Source organism: Sturnus vulgaris, chromosome 1 (assembly GCF_052056855.1).
Source record: "Sturnus vulgaris isolate bStuVul1 chromosome 1, bStuVul1.hap1, whole genome shotgun sequence".
NCBI lineage: Eukaryota > Metazoa > Chordata > Aves > Passeriformes > Sturnidae > Sturnus > Sturnus vulgaris.
The window spans coordinates 146588854-146607015 of record NC_142243.1 but is presented as its reverse complement, the minus strand read 5'-3'; the positions used below and the strand labels follow the sequence as shown (position 1 = coordinate 146607015).

Below are 18162 nucleotides of genomic sequence, written 5' to 3'. Positions count from 1 at the left end.
GAAAGCAGGGAGCCTCACACCAGGTCACCAGCTTCGTGGCTTTGCATCCATGAGTTCTGAATATCCTTGCAGATATCCACGGTGTCCGCCCAGCACAAAAATGCTTCAAAAAAAAGGAGTGATAGAGAAAGAAAGCCAGATGGAGTGAACTTAATTGTGAAAAATCCAGAGACGTCCAGCAGCCAAGTAAAAATGAGGTTGTTCCTTGGGAATCACTGATACTGCAAAAAGCATCCCCCCTTCTTAGACACAGTCCTCATATCTCACATTAAATTGCTCATCCTTAATGTTAATTCTCACGGCAACTCCAAAGAATCAGTTTATTCCTCCTCTCCAGATGGAGAATCGAGGCACAGATGCAGAGCAAAGAGACCAGGGGCAGAAGCAAGCATCAAATACGAGGGCACCTTGAGTCCCTGCAGCATCTTCTGGTCACCAAGGCAGACAGACAGAAGGCAGGAGAGGTGTGTGTCAGGCTCAGGCAAAGGGCAGTGACCACATCATTTCACTGTGACAGCTTCCCTTGCTATAAAAAGGAGAGAGTCCTCTCTCCAGGGTGACAATGAAAACACTCTAATTATTAGTAATACAGAAAAGCTAACAGTAAATTGCAGAGAAAACATTAAATAAATGAAGAATAACACACACACACACTTTCTTTGCCCACTTACAACTAAACAAGAGTGATGTACTACAGCAAATTATATTTGTTCTTAAAGGTGACAATGTTGAAAATTATCATCAATCCCTATTTCTGAACAAACTGCCCTCAAAGAACAAACATATTGAGGGCAGAGGCATAAGCATACCAAAAATCTTCCAGAGTTACCTCTGCTTACATACAACACCTTGTACATGTCAATTTCAACTGGTGTTAATATTTATCCTCACTGCAGTAGGGATGAGTCAGCACAGGCTGAGAACTCTGCAAACACAAGCAGAAAACATTTCCATCCCTCAAAGAACTAGGAGGGGAAGCTGAGATGGTGGCCTAGCAAAGTCAGGCAGATGTCTGTGGTGGGATATCTCCTGGCTGAGAGATGCAGTGATGTGCACAAAAGCTCTCGATGGAGATTCTAATCAACAGAGAGCTGACATGCAGGCCCCAGCTCTTCACAGAACCACACCTGGGGGGATCCTGCACTTTAGCCAAGGTACCAGGATGTGGATGTTCCCTCTACAGGTGTCAGGTTCCCATGGGGAGATGGCAAACATTGTTCCAAACCTTCCTGTGGCTGAAAAGCCACAAGCCACATCACTCAAAAAGCCAGAGAGCAGAGCAGCTCCAGGGCTGGTTCCCAGGAGGTTACAGTGCAGCCCAAGCAGCCTCACTGGGTCTTAGTGCAGCAGCTCCTGGGGCTGGAATAAACTCCTGAGGATGGAATCATCTTGCTGATTCTCACTGGGGCTGCAACAGCCAGCACGAGATGACCCAGTTGGACTGAAACCTCCCCAGCAATCATACTCTATCCTTCAGGAATGTACATATGCTGCCAGTCAGGGTGGATAAATGCTGAGAGCAGGCTCAGACAAGTGGCTCACAGATTTAAGCTATGTCCAAGCCTTGAAGAAAATTTAAGGGCAGCTTGGGAGAGCCAAGCTTTCATGCAGTGGCTTTGGACACCCAAAGCCACAAGCAAGCACCCTGAACTCGAGTCCTCCTACACAGGATACAAACATTACACATGCCTTGCAGACCCTACAACCAAGCAAGCTGCCCCAGCTGTGCTGACAGTGCAGAGAAACAGGTATTGTAGGGAATGATTCAATCCATTCTTTTGCCTAGGGCAGGTCAGGGTCAGGCACTTCCTAAAAATATCCATTTCCCTCCAGCGACTGTAAAAGGAGGCTGGGAGGGGGCCTGGATCAGTAGCAGGTAATTGCAGCAGAGTTCTCTAAACACAGAGGAGTAAAGTCCCCTGCTGTGAAGCCCAAATGCAGTCAGAAACAAGACCTGTGTGATGCACAAACCTCAACATATTCCAGATAGTGCCCAGCCCTTCTGAGACTCCCAAGCACAACACCAGTCTACAACCCTCCCATCAGCCTTGAAGAAGCAAAATACAGTGAAGCTAAAAGGAAAATCGAAAAGCAAATCTGGAGGATCAACAGAAGAGGTCTCACACAAAGGGTGCAGGGAAGACTGGGAGAGTTTCTATCTCCAGGCTTATGAGCACTGAAAGACATCACCACTCACCTCATTTCCCAGGAAACCCTGGCAGGATCTGACCTCCCTTTGACACGCTCCTCCCTTCTCCTTTCTGCAGTCAATCGAGACCTATATGACATTACAACAAAAGACATGTCAGCAAGCTAAATCTTGTCCCCTCCCTCCAACCAAAAACCTTCCATTCCCGTAATTTTTCAACATAAGGCTGCAATAGAAGCCAGTTATATATAAATTACAGTTTATATAAATTGCATCTTATGTGTACATTTAAATATTTATATATTTATTTTATACATATTACCTAGTTAAATATATACATATATATGTATAAAAATATAAATTGGTGAAGGGACAGGGCCCCATGTGAGTGGCTGAAGCAGCAGCACATTCCTCTGCAGCCACCAGAGTTCAGGCATCAATGATGGAACCCTACAGCCTGTCCCATGCTGGACTCCCACAATGGCCCAGCAACGTGGCATAAAAACGCATGTCAAGGTCCTCCTGAGATGTTCACTGCCAGCTCTAGAGCAATCCTGCAAACATTCCTAAGGAGCAATGGGAGGAAACACAGAGAGGAGTTCCAGGGAGCCTGGGTGGCCCAGAGGAATGGAGGCAGCAGACTCCTGCTCCATGACCCAGAGCATCCCAGCGTCAGCATGGAGAGGACATGGGCTTTTCCTCGTGGTGACCTCCAGACATTGCTGACCCCTCTCATGACAGTCCAAGGGTCACACAGGACAGCCAGCTGGACATCAGACTGTTGTTCATGTTCTCAGTGCTCTGCTGGGTAGCAGTTCTCATAGACTGTTTTCACCCATCATCCAGTCCCCATCCTCTCCTTCTCAAGCCACAGAGCCCTTGTGGTACAGCCAGAAATCACACAACTATATATTAAACAGCTTTCTATTGCACAGGCTGCTGGCAGTGTCCGTGTGAGGCAGAGGAGGGAAGGGGACCTTTATCACCATCAAAACCTCCTCAGCACTCAGCCTACTTAAACCCAGCCACATTTGCACTGCTAAATTTGGGAGAGTATGAGAAACATTCCCTCCTAAGTGAGGTGGGGGAGGGACAAGCCAGCTTCTGGCCTTCTTTAACTCCTGCCAAGCGCTCTGTAATTCAAAGTCCACGCCAGGGAAGCCACCCCTGGCCCAATGGCCTAGACCCAGCAAACCTGGAGATCGGTGCCTTAACCCCTTCCAGTCACCATCTGAGCTTGCCTGTTTTAAGAGAACGATTAAGTCAGGCTTTAGGAAACAGCTCCCACTGAAATAGCAGGTGTCCAGGAGGTAGGTGGAAGGAATTCTGGACACCTTCACACATCAGCTTCAGACAGTGAGTTTGAGCACCCTGCCCTGAAGGGATGCAGTGCTCAGCCTGGTACCAGCTAGCAGCAACCCTCACCTTCAAACTGATTTAAGAAGGTACGAAATCACTATTTTTGGGTGCAAAATAGATTAACTACTCAGGAAAGATAGCATCAATATCTGCAGCAGGAAGGGGTCACCATCCCTGCCAGCACCTAGAAGCATTACCCTGACCTGCAGCACAGGCACCTATAAACAGTTACCACCAGGCTTTGCTTTGGAGGTCATAAGAGCAAATTAAACCTCTTTCTCCTTGTTGCTGACTTGTACAGGAAGGAAACACAGGTTACAGTAACCTTTCTGGGCCTGTTCTCCATAAACACCATCAGCACCTGCACCCTTCCGCAGATGCCCAGAGAAATCTGCCCCTGGAAACACAATCCATGGAAAATCTAGGGGAGCAAATGTGTTGCTGCCCACACCCAACAAATAAACATTTTAATTAATCCCAGAGGGTGCCAAGTCCAGCGGTGTACATGGTGAGCCAGCAATTTTCCTCAGCATCCACACTGAGACATTCGAGGGAGCTTTTGAGGAATCCAGGCATGAGCCTGGGCAGGTGGCCGGAGACATTTCCCAAAAAATTCACATGCACACACACACACACACCAAAAAAAAAAAAAAAAAAAGCTGGGCTTGTTTTCCACAGAAGTGGGCATCAAACGTTCTGACATCAAGAAGGATGATTAAAGACAGCTGAGGTGCAGGAAAGATTAAAAGAACTAAATATGCCCAACCTGGCTAAGCAATGAGTAAGAGGAGACGTGATAAAAGACTCCAGGCATTTGAATGAAGGGAGTGGCGTGGCATTAAAGGACTGAATAAAATATCTTTCTGAGAAATAGATCCATCAACGATCTCTCAAGAGATAAGTACAAGCCTCATTTTTTAGGCATTTATAAAACCAGTCGCCAGAACTGAGGTTTTTGAGCAGAAATCCACATTGCCCCGGAGGGAACACACACCAAAGCTTTTCATCTCTGCCATGGGGTGCTGCAAACAAGGACCTCGATGCCACCATGGAGTACAGGAAACTTGAGATGAGGCAAGCGTTTCATACCACCTCACCCAAGAAGCAGAGATATGCCTTTTTCACTGTAAAATTAAAATTTATAAGCATACTTGATTTTTTCACTCCTTATTTTTAATCAGCAGCTCTAATCTATAATGCTTCAGGTTTAGGGGTGGAAAAAAGAGGGGGGGGAAAAAAGAAGGAAATAACCACCAACCTATTAAAAATTAACAGATCTGGGGTCTAACAAGTACTAGATTCTCTTTTCCCCACAATAAATAAAGATACATGGCATGGTGCCAAGGAAGCAAGAGCATGGATTGAGCTGGGCAGCAGTGATCCTCACAACTGCCAGCCCAGCAGCTCTCTACACACAGCACACACATGGGCAAGGTGACAAAAACCTGGGAAGTTTTTCAATACCTGGCTCTGATGAGATCATACCCTTCAATCAAAGGACCTCTGACCCTCTGAAACCCAGAGACCTGATACACCTTGTAAAGATCAGAAGTGAGCCCTAAGGCCTGAGTAAACCACCCAGGAGGAGAGATAAACCTGTTATGCTGGCTTTGCCCCAAAAAACCATCTAATGAACACCTAACTATCAACTCTGTGAAGCCAAAACAGTGGATTCTGTGTAATTTCACACCATGTCCAGCCATATGAGCGTCTTCTGAACATTCTCCCCTGGCATAGAGTGGTGCACCCTAGGGAAGGAGCTTGACCTAGCCAAAACTATTTACTGAATGCAGATATATGCACGGTGAGGTTTCTACCAACACCAGCTTATCAGTTCAACTGATGTGCCTGGGGATTGCAATTGACCCCAAAATGTTCTTTCAGGTGCTTCTGCCCCAATATTGCTGATGCAACTCAGCCACCAGGGGTAGGACTTACAAAGCTCAGTGGTATCCCAGATTTGGGTACCTAGAGACTTCTTCCCCAGTTGGGAAAAGCCAGAAGACATTTGCCCGTGGTGTAATTTTAAATCACAGTTAAATTCACACAATGGTCACGTATCCTGTTCCAGCTGCCCCTGGCCCCCAACCTAGTGAGCCAAGGCAGGGCAGCTGAATGTAAGAGGAAACTAGATAGGAAAAAAAAACAAAACGTGAGTAATTTTCTTCTAATTAATTCCCTAAACCAGTTCAGTGGGGCTCAGGCAAGTACTAGAAATCTTTCCCCTTTTGGCATGAGCGAGATCAGCTGAACTGCAACATGTGACTGCAATCCAAGGCAACCTTTGTTTGCTAGACCAAGACTGGATCTTTTTAATTTTATTTTTTTCTCCTTTCCCACAGCAACCTCTTAAGTCTGCAACTGCCTTTCTCCATGGGAACAGGAGATCCACCATTAATTGACCAGTGAGTTTTATTGCAGAGTTGAAACAGGACGTTCACAGAGGATTTTATTGTGGGTTTTTTAATAAGTGGGACGTTTTAGTAGGCAGTGTATCTTCTTGCTTTATGCTTGCTTGCTTCTTTGGGAGGCTGAAGTACAAAACCAGGCTGACAGATTCATTCTATATACTGAAGAAACATTATTTTGTTCTACCCAATTATAAAAAGAGAACATAAAAAGACCCGTTCAAAGTGGAGGAAACTCAGCTCCTTATGTTTGGGATGAAAAGGGAAAATTAAAATCTAAGATAGATTATTATACCTTCCATCAAACCTTCGTCTTCCCACAGAATCAGCTGCTCCCATCACTGCAGCAACTGATGCTGGAGATTACCTGGCTCAGGGTATCACTGTCACACAGAATTAAAGGTTTGCAGGATGTATTTGGACAACTCCCTCCTTTCCTTTTGATGTTAATTTTGGGTATCCCTGCTCAGGCCATGACTGCAGTTTTACTCTGCTCTCATCATGTATTCAGACTGAGAGCCAGACCTGGCAGCTCTCACAGCAGGTGTGGCAGGAGGTCACAGCCCCTCTCTGACCCACAGCTCATCCTTCCAGGAATGACTTTGGAGTCTGGACAAGGGAATGTAAAATTTTGACTTGTGCAATTCCCACTACAGGGAGTGGAGGTTATTTTTTCCCCCTTCAGACAGTTAATAAGAAACAACTCTCTCCCAAAACACAGATTAGTTTCTACTCTGAAGAGTGGACTGGGGATACTCCATGTGTTTAAAAAAAAAAAAAGGGGGAGAACTCCCACAGGATGAGCCCCAGGAGGGAGCTGTGTGCTGGGAAGCAGCCAGTTCTCCATGTCCTTCCCAAGAAATGCATTTCTCATCCTGACACATACATTTTGCTACACCCACTCCCACTCAGCAGAGCCTTTGCCGGCGTCCACTTCCCCTGGATATTTTACAAATGCTTATCCAGAGCCTCCCATTCTCCCTCTTTCATATGGCAGTAACTGCTATTCTATTTTTGCTCCAGTTTTGAAAAGGTGTGAGAGAGAAATGAGTGTTTTTCATGTTTCAGGAAGATGATCACCTCTGTCTGAGCTGGCAGCAGCTCCTCTGCTGAGGGAGAGGGGATGCACAAAGCTCTTGGAGAGGGAATGGAGCAGGATGTAAGTGCCTGGACTGCTGCTGGTAGTCTGGAAAGAGTTACTGCTGGGCCGGGGTGAAGAATGCAAGTGACGCAGCAGCATCCTGCAGGGAGAGAAAGGAAAACGTGAAAAAAAAAAAAGAAAAAAAAGCGCCTTACAAAACCTCCAGCTCTTTGGCTGAAGTTCAGGATGACTACACTTTTACTGTAAGTGTTTAGTAACTCAGACTCACATAACCCTCTCTGCCCACTTGGGGCCACGAGATGCAGCTTACAAGCTACAAGAAATGCTACACACACACACACGCGCTCAGCTGAATCCCTGTCCAAGGGAGGACAAAAAGCCTTTAACAAATTAAGCTGCGTTTCCCATTTAAGCAGAGCTCCATTGCTATTTATTTAACAATTTTAAAGTGTTATTTTAGCCTTCCTGGTTTGTGTGTGTTGAGAGATTGTTCCTGGGACAGGAGCCAAAGTTGCTTAGAGCAACCCAGCAGCCAGAGAGGGAGGGAAAGGCAGGATGGAAGAGAGGAGGACAATGATGCCAGGGCAAGGCTTCACTGTGGTCACAGCAGCCCCCAGCCACAGAGCTGGGGGGAGGTGAATAGAAAACTGGGGGCAATGATGGGGAAAAACAGCTGAGGTGGAGATCTGTGTGTGCTCTGTCACCATTTGGTGCTGTTGAGGCTCCCTGCTTTCAGCACCCTGAGCAAGCATGTGGAGAGATAAGCAGGTGAAAGCAAAGCTATGGCAGTCCTGCACACACCAGCATCCCTCCCAGAAAGATGCCACACAGTCCTCTGTGGGTACCATCCAGGAGAGATGCTGATCCTGCCTGAGAGATGCTCTTACAGGAAAACTGAGCAGAGATGGATGACCCATCTGGTCACAAATGCTGTTCAGTATCCACCTGCTCAGAATGCCCTGCAGTACCAACAGCCCTGGAACAAATGCATCAAGGGAAAAACAACATTAAACATCTCCTGTGGCTACTCCTCCTGTCATGACTGTACTTCCAGACTGGCTTCCAAGAACACCTCTTTGCATGAAGTACTAGTCCTGTGAAGTCACCAAAGCCAAGATTTCATCCTTACATATAATTATATTTACCACTGTTATTAACATAACAGATCTGTTCCTTGAAAAGGGACTTCTAAAGAGGAAGGTAGTTGTTATTAGTTTGTCTTCCTTGAGAACACTTTTAAAATCCTTTTTGCCAGTGTCTTTGTATCCTTACCTTTTACCCTGTTCTCTGAAGTCCAGCAACTGCTAGACTCTGCACTTCCTCATATAGAGTTGATGCTGTTGAGTCACCTGTACAGCACCCTGGGATGCAGGATTTCAGGAATGCAGTTCAGAGCCTTCAGCATCACCCAAACCACCCACTGTGTTTTGCAAAAGACGGGTTTTCTGTGTGTCCAAAGACACATCCCTGAGATGCCACTACAACTTTGCTGACCCTACTGAAGAGCTCTGCAGCTCCACTATCAGCAGTCCTGCCACACCAGCCCTGCCACCAGTAAGCTTCATGTGATGGTCACTCCTTCATCTGGTGATATTATATGGAACTGTCTGGGGATTTGACTTCTTTCCAGAGTAAGCCCCAGCTTATCAGCCTGGAAAAGGCAATGATTAGTAAACTACTTGCTCTCTTCTTCACTTTCTCTGTACCCTTTTTATGACAAATTACCATGCTTCTTTTATTTTTTAAGCAACCAAGATCAGCACAACTCAGATTCAGCACCAAAATGTCAAATATGTCACAAGCAAACATAGTAAGCTTTATTTTTTTTTCCCATGGGAATTTTAGCATTAACAAGACTGGAACTGAGGCACGGATCTTCCTAGCATGGCTCACATCTATACCCTCCAAGATTGTGGACACAGACGCTGTGCTTTGAGCTGTGCAGAGCTGTACCCTTGCCTTGCGGAGATGCAGCAAGGCAAGGGAACTCTGAAAACAACAGGGCAAATCTCTGCAGCCTACAAAATATCAACCAGGCGTATCCTGTAGGTCTGCCTATCTATGATCTTCCTCTTCAAGGCACTTCTATATCCTCCAGTGATTTCAAAACCCAGCACATACTGTTTCAGCTTTGATGCTCTGCGCTCTCATTATCAACCAACCAATACCAGAATATCCTTTCTTCTTGCAGTAAACCCCCTTTTTTCCCTAGGGGTAGAGCTGGTTGGACAGAACAGGCCAGGCATTTAGGATTTCATCATAAAGCTACGTATCAGCTTGAATCACTAAGGCTTGCACAGCTCCAGCTGTGCCCAGTAACATCTCCGTCAGGCAGCAGTTGCAGGGGAATTTGGTTTAGCATCCACAGCAGAGGAAATCATCAGCTTACATCACAGCACAGAGTGACCAATTTGTGGTCAACCAAACTACTCTCAAGAGCCAAAAAGCCAAGTGCAATGCAGTAATGACAGAAATTTGGATTTAGAACATTAGGAGGTGCTGAGACACTCAGCCTCAGCAGGAATGACAGGGGCAGAAGCCATGCCAAAATCTAGATGCAAGACCTGCAGAAATGCTGGGCTGGGAAGGAAGTCAGCCACCAAGCCCTGAACCCTCTCTTGGCTTGTCTTTGTGCTGCTCTCCAAGGCAACACTGGCACAGCCCTGCCAAGAGCAAGGAGGGCTCGGCTGCAGCTCCCAGTGATGAGCACCACTTGCCCCCCCACCCTGGAAGGGCTGCTGTGCTGCTAACAAAGAGGTTACTAATGCTTTTTGGGTCAGCTCCAGCATCACTCATTCTCCTTTACCACTACCACCAGGAGCTGGAACCCACACTTTGAGAAATGCCAGCCTACCCTGCTGCTACCAGGCATGACAGAGATGATGCACTGGAAGACCATGCCCAGAGAAGGAATTCCTTGTATACAATTTTTGTCTAGTCCTGTCTTCAGACATGGAGAGACATTGTGTGCTACACTCCTCACACCACCTTCCTGAATGTCTCAAATCTGCTGTGTTCCCTTAAAGTCTCCACTCTACCAGGTGCTCACAATCTCCAGTTCTTCTCCTTGCCCTCCTTTGTCTTGCATGCCATCTGTTGTCTGTGTGGCCATACTTTGAAATAAATTTGGAGACGCTTCAGCTTTTTCCATACTAAGAGAAGTTCTTACTAAGAGAAGAGTCCTCACAGTAAGGACACAAGTTGTGGCTACACAACTGATCACACAGTGAGTTGCAGCACAGTCAAGACCAGGAGAGCAGAGGTACTTAGCCCCAAAACTACTGCTGAAGACAGCATACCATCAAACCACAGCCTGACACCTGTGGGCTGTAGGGTTGGTTTTTTCCCCTATGTTTAACATATGCAAATCTTCCAGCTATTCCTCGTAAGTAAATTTTCCCAAACAGAAGCTTCATCTTCCCAAGCTGCCTGCTTTCATATTTAAAATAGAGGGGTTGAGACTGGATGCTATGTTCCAAGCAGGGTTTTATAGGACACCAAAGATTGAAGAGCTGGAATTATTACCTTTGCCGTTTTTGTCTGGGTTATTCAAGATCTACCTGTCTTGCAACAGCATCTGACTGCAATTCACAACCAGCTTGTGATTCACTGCAGCTCACAGATCCCTTTCTGTAGTTCGCCTGCTCATTTTGAGAGTTACTGTTCATTTTCGGTACGTGCATCCGTTTTCCAAGAGTGCTGCTTTGCACTTGTCTTTATTGAATTTTTTTTCTTATCTTTAAACTACCCTTGCAGCTCATTAAGGCAACTGTAGGAGAAGATGCTATGACCTGAAGTACTTGCAATGTCCATGGTTGCATTTCATCTTCAGTATCATCTGCAGTCTACCAAGTGATCTACTATTGACCCTAAAAGTAACTTCCTGATCCAACAGAGAACTATTTCTTTTAGCTTCTTAAGGGTACCAACGTACAATGATTCCATCTTCAGCACATTTCCCAAGTTTGTTTCCTGTGCTGTTGGGATTTTCTCAAGAACTAGTCTACAGTCACTGAAGTCACTAAAATACCAGACTTGGTATGAGACTGCCTAGCAGTTCTGCAGGCTCTCCATCCTTCAGGAGAACTTGGCACATCAGGAGGTATCACAGCAGAGAGCTGGAAACTCAAGACAATATGAGTTCTAAAGTTACTTGAAATTTTCTTTAAAGTCAGGTCAAGCAAATAATCCATTTCCCATTTAGGATCAGCATCACAATTTTTCAAGTCTTACCTATCCAGCTCTCTGTTGCTATTTCCCGTGGCTGAGCTAAGACTTTAGGGCTGCAGGCACTTACAAAGAAAAGCTCATACCCAATGAGTTAAAAGTTGTTATTTTTATTAACTTTAAATCATAAATATGATTTCCACTTGAAAAGGGAACACTTCATTTAACAGACACAATGGCTCTGATGGGTAATGAAGGGTTTTGAAGGAAATTAAAAAACAAGGAAGCAAGGGGAAAAAGAAAAATAACACTTCCAGAAAGTTTTCCGAAGGAAATTAGTAACCACTTGTTATTAAATGATAAATCACAGTCCTTGGGAAGTGGCATTGTCTGTGGTCTATTTTTAATGAGAAAATACTTGTCCCTGGCACAAGGGCTATATGGGACACGTCTGTGACAGCAGTAGTGTTCACTGGGAACCATCATCTCACTGCTGCTATTCCCATCACTTATCAGCAACAAAAACAGGATGAAAATGTGGCTTAGAGAAAAGAAAAAAAAAAATGCATCCAGGGCAACAAGGAAGGGCTACTGTTCTCCATGGACGGAAGACAGGAGGAAACACTAAAGACCAAGTCGAGACTGAGTACAGTAGGCTTTGCTTATTTCCCATGTGTGAGGGATGTACATGAAGGCACCAGAAAGAAAATCTGTGCTGACCTCAATGTCTCTATAGGGGGTTACTGACCTCCCACATGCACCAGCATCCTCTTTGTCTCTAAGATGGGGATACATTAGGCTCACAGCCACAAGAAACCTCTGGGCCTCTTTCCCCCAAGGTTTGCCACCAACACAGAGTTTTCTGGAGAAGCACCTGATGCTGCATCACCACTGATGCTGAACACTTCAAAGGTGTAATTAGCCTCATTTTATGCTGATAAATGAGTCCCAGATTCCTGTGGCAAAGTGACTTGCCAGCTGGGAATAGGCACACAGTGTCAAGAGAAGGGAAGCAAAAGACAGCAGAACTGGCTGGAGGCTCAGCTACAAGCACAGCCTCAAAACCAAATCAGAGGGACAACAAGCTCCCAGACCTGGCCATCAGGCAGCAAGACAACCTGCACACAGCTGAAGGGACCATTTCTGGCATCTTATGCCAAGCCCAACTCTCCCAAGTCCCAGCCAAGCACTGCCAAGCCCGAGCCACAGAGCTGAGCTGCAGCCCACAGTCCCCATGTACTCAACACATTCTGTTCCAACACCACAAAGTGCCCCCCAAACTTTCCAGACTGCAACAATAATGAGCAGGAACCTATGGCCAGTGTGCTGAAAATACCATGCACCATGCCTCATTTTACCGTGAGGGTGACCAAGCTTGTTCAGGAAGGTTGTGGAGTCCCCATCTGTGGAGATCTGCAAAAGCCATCTGGACATGGTCCTGGGCAACTGGCTGTAGCTACCTGCCACCTGCACAGGTCTCTCCCAGCTTCTACCATCCTCTGACTTTTTAATTGCAAAGCCAACTGCATCATACTCCTTCACTTTCACTGACCTGCAAAAAACACTGTAATTATTCAGTTTCTCAACTATTTCTGACATTCTTTCCATAAATGAACTTTAAGCCTTTTTTTCCCCTTTTCTTTTTAATAGGAACGTAACCCCACAGTTCACAGCAGATTATAAAACATGCACACACACATCACTCTTCCAAAAGAGCATTTGAAAGTGTTTGTTTGATTTTTTTTTCCTCCCACCCATAAACCACCACCCTGCTGGTCTCATTCATTGTGTGGCATTTTGCAACGAAGCGTAAAAATGGTATTAATCATCGCTCTGAAAAAACACAAACTTCTTCACTGAGGTTTGAAATAACCATTTGGAAGAAAAACTTCCAGGAGCCAGAAGGACTGACAGAGCTGGAGACTGAAGTCCTTGTTTTCAAAGGCCAAGTGTATCCCAATATATCCCTTGGACAGTTGCCCCAAGCCAGAGTTATAATACTTTATTCTTCAGTTCAAGTAGCAAGAGGGAGATTTGGTACAAAATCAGGACAAATACCTAAACGGAATAAGGAGGAAAATGTGTGGTAAATCTAATGGGAGGCCTGAGCTCTAACTACAGCTTTGGTGAGAGTGTCTGAAGTCTAAGCTGCCTCTCATCTCTAGGATGTTGCAGCCAGAAAGATCAAATATGGATACCTATCTCTCACAGCCAGCACCTGAGCATCACAGAGTGTGCTGGCAGTCACCCATGGCATAGTGTTGCTTCAGCCACAGGCAGAAGCACAGAGATCTGCCAAGGCTATGCCAAAAAATAAAAATCATTATCATCCTTATGTTTTCTGGCCAAACACCACTGGAGAAAACTACCTTCTACACAAATCAAGTTCTTTGTCCACCTCTGTAGATTCAGTGCTTCTCACAGAAGGGGAGCTTCTGTCAAAGATGGAGTCAGAAAAAAAACATGAGGCTCTTTTTTAAGATAGATGCTTTAGCAGAGATTTGCCAGGCTTTGGAATCCCTCTGCTTCAGTGCTAAAACATTAATAATTTAAACACCTTCTCTTAAATTAGGAAGGGCACTAAAAGAAACTATTGAAAGAGAAAACCCATCAAGATTGCCACCACCTCCAAATCAAATACTGACATTTTCTCTCAAACCTCAAAGTAGTTTCAACAACCTGACAAATAAGAAATTTACATTTTTCTTATCTGTCCTTCCCTCACATTTTCTCCTCTGCCATTAATCTTCCAGGCAAAGCAGCTGACCACAGGAACAGGGCACACCAATCATCCTGGTACAGAAAGACCTAGGATGCTGTAATCAGGGGCAGGGGTGGTGCAAACAGTTGTAAAATGTTTCACAGGGCATGGCAAACATTTTGTGTTTACTGTTACATTAGTGGGATGGGATAGGATAGGATAGGATAGGATAGGATAGGATAGGATAGGATAGGATAGGATAGGATAGGATAGGATAGGATAGTTGGAAGGGACCTACAACCATCATCTAGATCAACTGCAAGTACTTTGTGTTAGAGGAGCAAGACAGAGTAAGACAGAGAGAGTAAGACGGAAAGAGAAAATAATCAATTATTTTCTCTTCTTTTTAATCAGTAATCCCAGACTCTTGTGCATGGTGAAGTTCCCTGCTTATTCAAAGCCTGTATGCCTCTGCTTGTCTCGGCTACCAATGCTTTCCTTATCAGCACGTTTCATTCTTTCCTATTCTTTAAAGAGCTCTGCAAAGTGAAAATAGTGTATTATCTCCATATTTAAGAGACAAAAAAGACTGGCAGAGATAGGTCTACCTCACTATCAAGGTTTTTGCAACAGCAGGAACAATGTGGCAGCCCAAGATCCGTGCTGTCTACACAAACCCCTTCAGGGACCCCCACCTCCTTCAGCAGCAGCTGGCCCAGGCACAAGCCTCTGTCCTGGTATCAAGGTGGCCAGATAAAAGCACACACTTGGAGACACATCCCCCTCTCCCATGCAGATGTATGAAGTTCAGATGACCACTCCAAATTTGCAAAGATGTGTATGGCCAGGGAGCACCATCCATTTACTCCATAACAGGTCTTCCCTTGAAGAAAACCTCTTTGATTTGAGTCTCCCAGTGCAGCCATACAAGCACCAGAAAAATTCAACCTTATGTCTCTCTAAAGGATGCTTAAACACACTCTTCCTCAAGGGAAAGAGAAAAAGAGGATTAGCTATTCAAAACCTACATGCCAGGCAATCTGGTGACCAAGTGCCTTCCTCTGATAGCTTTTCCAGACAGTCGTGAACTTTAAACTATTTTTTGTCTCCAACTCCCAGCAGCTCCTAAACAGTGTGAGCTAAATATTTATAGAAGAATCACTGTTTGTTTAAGTTTCAATCCATGCTCCCTGAGGTCCAATAAGCCCAGATCCTGAAGTGACAGCTGATTACAGAAGCGCCTGAAAACACCACAGAGGGGACACTGAGACTTACCAGATCATTCATCTGGAGCTTTCTCCACTGGTTGTTTCAGGGAGCCTTTCCCAGCTTCTTTCAAAAGAAGAGGAACTGCAGCTCTTGCCTACCAAGGTCCATGTTTCATCAGACACTTTGGCACAGCTCAGCTCAGTGACACAGAGCCCCAGGTTTTGGGAGGCCCCCATTGTGCACCAGGGCTAGGGATATGGATTGCTGCTGGAAATCCAATTGCAGCACCCAGCCTGCTGAACAGCAGGCACCAAGGCACGGCAACAACACAACACCAGTGCCACAGGTGGGGCACAGACAATGCCTGTCACTTCAGCTTAACAAGCTCTACCCCAAACCATCTCTTCTGGACTCAGTAACAGCTTTTCCAATTTAACATAGTGTCCACTCTAGTGGAACAAAAATGTCCTCCCACACCTTACAAAAGAACTAAGGATACCTAAGCTTTGTGCCTAACTGAACAGCATGTTAGAAACTGAAAAGACACCTTTGTGAGCCAACACACTACTGTTATAAGCTAGCTAAGTCCAACAAGTCAGCTGTTTACATATGGTATTGCACAGTTTCATGGGTGAGGCAAGAAAAAATAAGACTATGCTTCATCCTCTTTAATCATGTGTGACCAGAGTTGTCCTTTTGCAATGTAACTGGGGACTCATGACCATAAAGGAGCACACAAGATGCAAGATCTACACTCACACATCCCAAATGAATATCATCCTGTAGACCACAGTGTCCAGCTTGGCAATCTTTTAGAGGGGCAGCAGAGGCCAGGAGACAACACCCAAGCAAACATACTTCCAATGACCTCCCAAGGCTGGTAACTCCCTACATATTATGGTTCCACATACAAGCTCCTGCCTGAAGAACAGAGCAGAAAGTGCTTACTCCCTTCAGATGGGTGAGAAGTTGGGACATCTTTGCTAAAGTCCAGCTACCTCCAGCCTGCTTTGCACCTGCTTTGAACAGCCCCTTGGATGACTGGATGTTGCTGAAGAACTCAAAACTCCCACTGACAGCTGTTGCTATGCCTACCCCATCAGGATGAATTCTTCCACTGCAGCAAGATGGGACCCAGCAATGTTACTCTGTCCTGGAGTTCTTCAAGGGATAGCAGGACACATCCTCCCTTGCAAAGGGTGTTTCAATGCATTCAGCCCCAATAAAATAGAAAATGTGGAGTTTCAAGCAAGAGGATGACTTTTGTCATCAGGTGGATCCCAAGGACAGGTCTGCACACCCATCAGGAGTCTTGATATCCAAGGTGAAGGGCCGTGCATGGATGAAGGACCAAATGTCCATGCCAATACCACACAGGCACCCACTGCCCACTCCACCCTCATGTATTTTCTATCCAGATGTGCCCATGCACACACACACAGAGGAAAGTGCCATGAAGCCTCCTCGTGTGTTACATGCATGAGAATATGCAGGAGTACAGAGGCCCACCACAAACCAGCCATACTAAAGAGGAGACTGCAACAAGAAAGATGGAAATAATGACAAGCACTTTCATCAGTAAAACTGCAATTACTCAGCCAGCTTACAGCCCTGCATCTCTGTGGAGCAAGCAAATCTGCTTATTAGAGAGATGCCTCTACTGTGATCTGACTTTTCCATGTTTTATTTCTCTGACTCTCATTCCCCATTATTGGAAGCACAGGCATCACCATGCACATCACCACGGCTGCTGGAGCCACTGGAGCCAGCCATGGCTGGGAGGTTGAAGGCACAAATGCGCAAACAAGGAGCCTTCAAAACTGCAGCTGATCTCCTCCAGCATCATCCACACTTCAACACTATGGAGTTGGCTTCACTGATGCTTCATAGAAGAAAATTTTACTAGGGCATAGAAAAGAGACACTTTTCTATTTTAATTCACCTGGCCCTAAAAAAGAAAAATAAAGGGGAAAATAAAGAAGAAATACAGCCCCCCTCTTTCCCTTTTTACATAAATATTGGATCTGAGCACTTTATGCTCCTAAGAAGTTAAAAATAGGAAAAAATATCAAGTCTGTGTGCTGCATCTTTTATCAAAGCCCTTTATAAACATCAAAACCAGCTCCTCTGCACTCTTTTATACTTTCCTTCTGTCACTCACTATTCATAAAAGGGGTGTACAGAGATACAAAGGGTAAGGCACTTTCCAGTACTGTCACAGGGAGTCTGGGACAAAAAAACAGCTTTTCCTCAAAGCTGTGAAATCTAAGAGCAATTTTATGACATAATGTCACTTTTAGCACAAGAGATGAATAAAAGATATTCAAAATATAATAACACTTTCATAAGTAAACAATGCTTTGCAGTGTCAAAGCTTTTCAGCAGCAGTGTCAAGCCTTTGCAGAAGGATCAACAGTGCAATCACCGAGCACCACTGGGAAGCAAACACTGCAAGAACACAGACATGTTTCACCAAAAGGCAGAGTCTCTCTGGCCAAACTCCATCTGCCTTCTCTAGAGACACACGTCCAGATCCCTTCTACAAAAAAAAGGGAGGAAGGGAGATTAACAAGGTGACCCAGAAACTCCCTACACATAAACTCGACTCTGACCCTGCCATCTCTGAGAGACGAGTGATAAATCCAAACCTCCTCCCCTGAAAGATGAGCAGGCTTACACTCACCTATATTGAAGAGATATGAGCATTAATTAACTCCAACATTAAAAAAACACATTTGAGAGATGATAGCTGCTAGAATATTCATGACTCTTACCCAGCCTGTTTATATAACTGGATATGAAGCAAATCCCTCATGTAAACCACGGCAAACCTGACAGCATCATTTACCTTTTCAGCATCTTTTTCACAGAAGGCAAATTCCATAACTTGTGGTCACCACTATTTTCTTTCCTGCCTTGCACATAGGAGTTAAGAATTCATAGGGAGGAAGTGATAAACCCATGATAAAAAAAATTCCAGAGAACTGTCAGCATTATCCTAACCAAAAAAGAATTTCCTCCTTAGTCATCCACAGGCAGGGTAAGCCAGCTCTCCCATGAACTACAG

The 18162-nt window shown here is 45.1% G+C and overlaps 1 long non-coding RNA gene across 6 annotated transcripts in view; it reads right to left on the bottom strand.

The window, feature by feature from the left end:
- The window catches only part of LOC106860581 (uncharacterized), a 154964-nt gene that overhangs the window by 94010 nt on the left and 42792 nt on the right, over window positions 1-18162 (bottom strand). For 5 of the 6 annotated variants that reach the window (XR_015808525.1, XR_015808526.1, XR_015808522.1 and 2 more), the window contains exon 3: window positions 2198-2278. This is a non-coding gene — a long non-coding RNA (uncharacterized LOC106860581). Of the gene's footprint in view, window positions 1-2197; window positions 2279-6996; window positions 7158-18162 lie in introns of all 6 variants that reach the window. The other variant, XR_015808524.1, reaches the window with a different exon arrangement.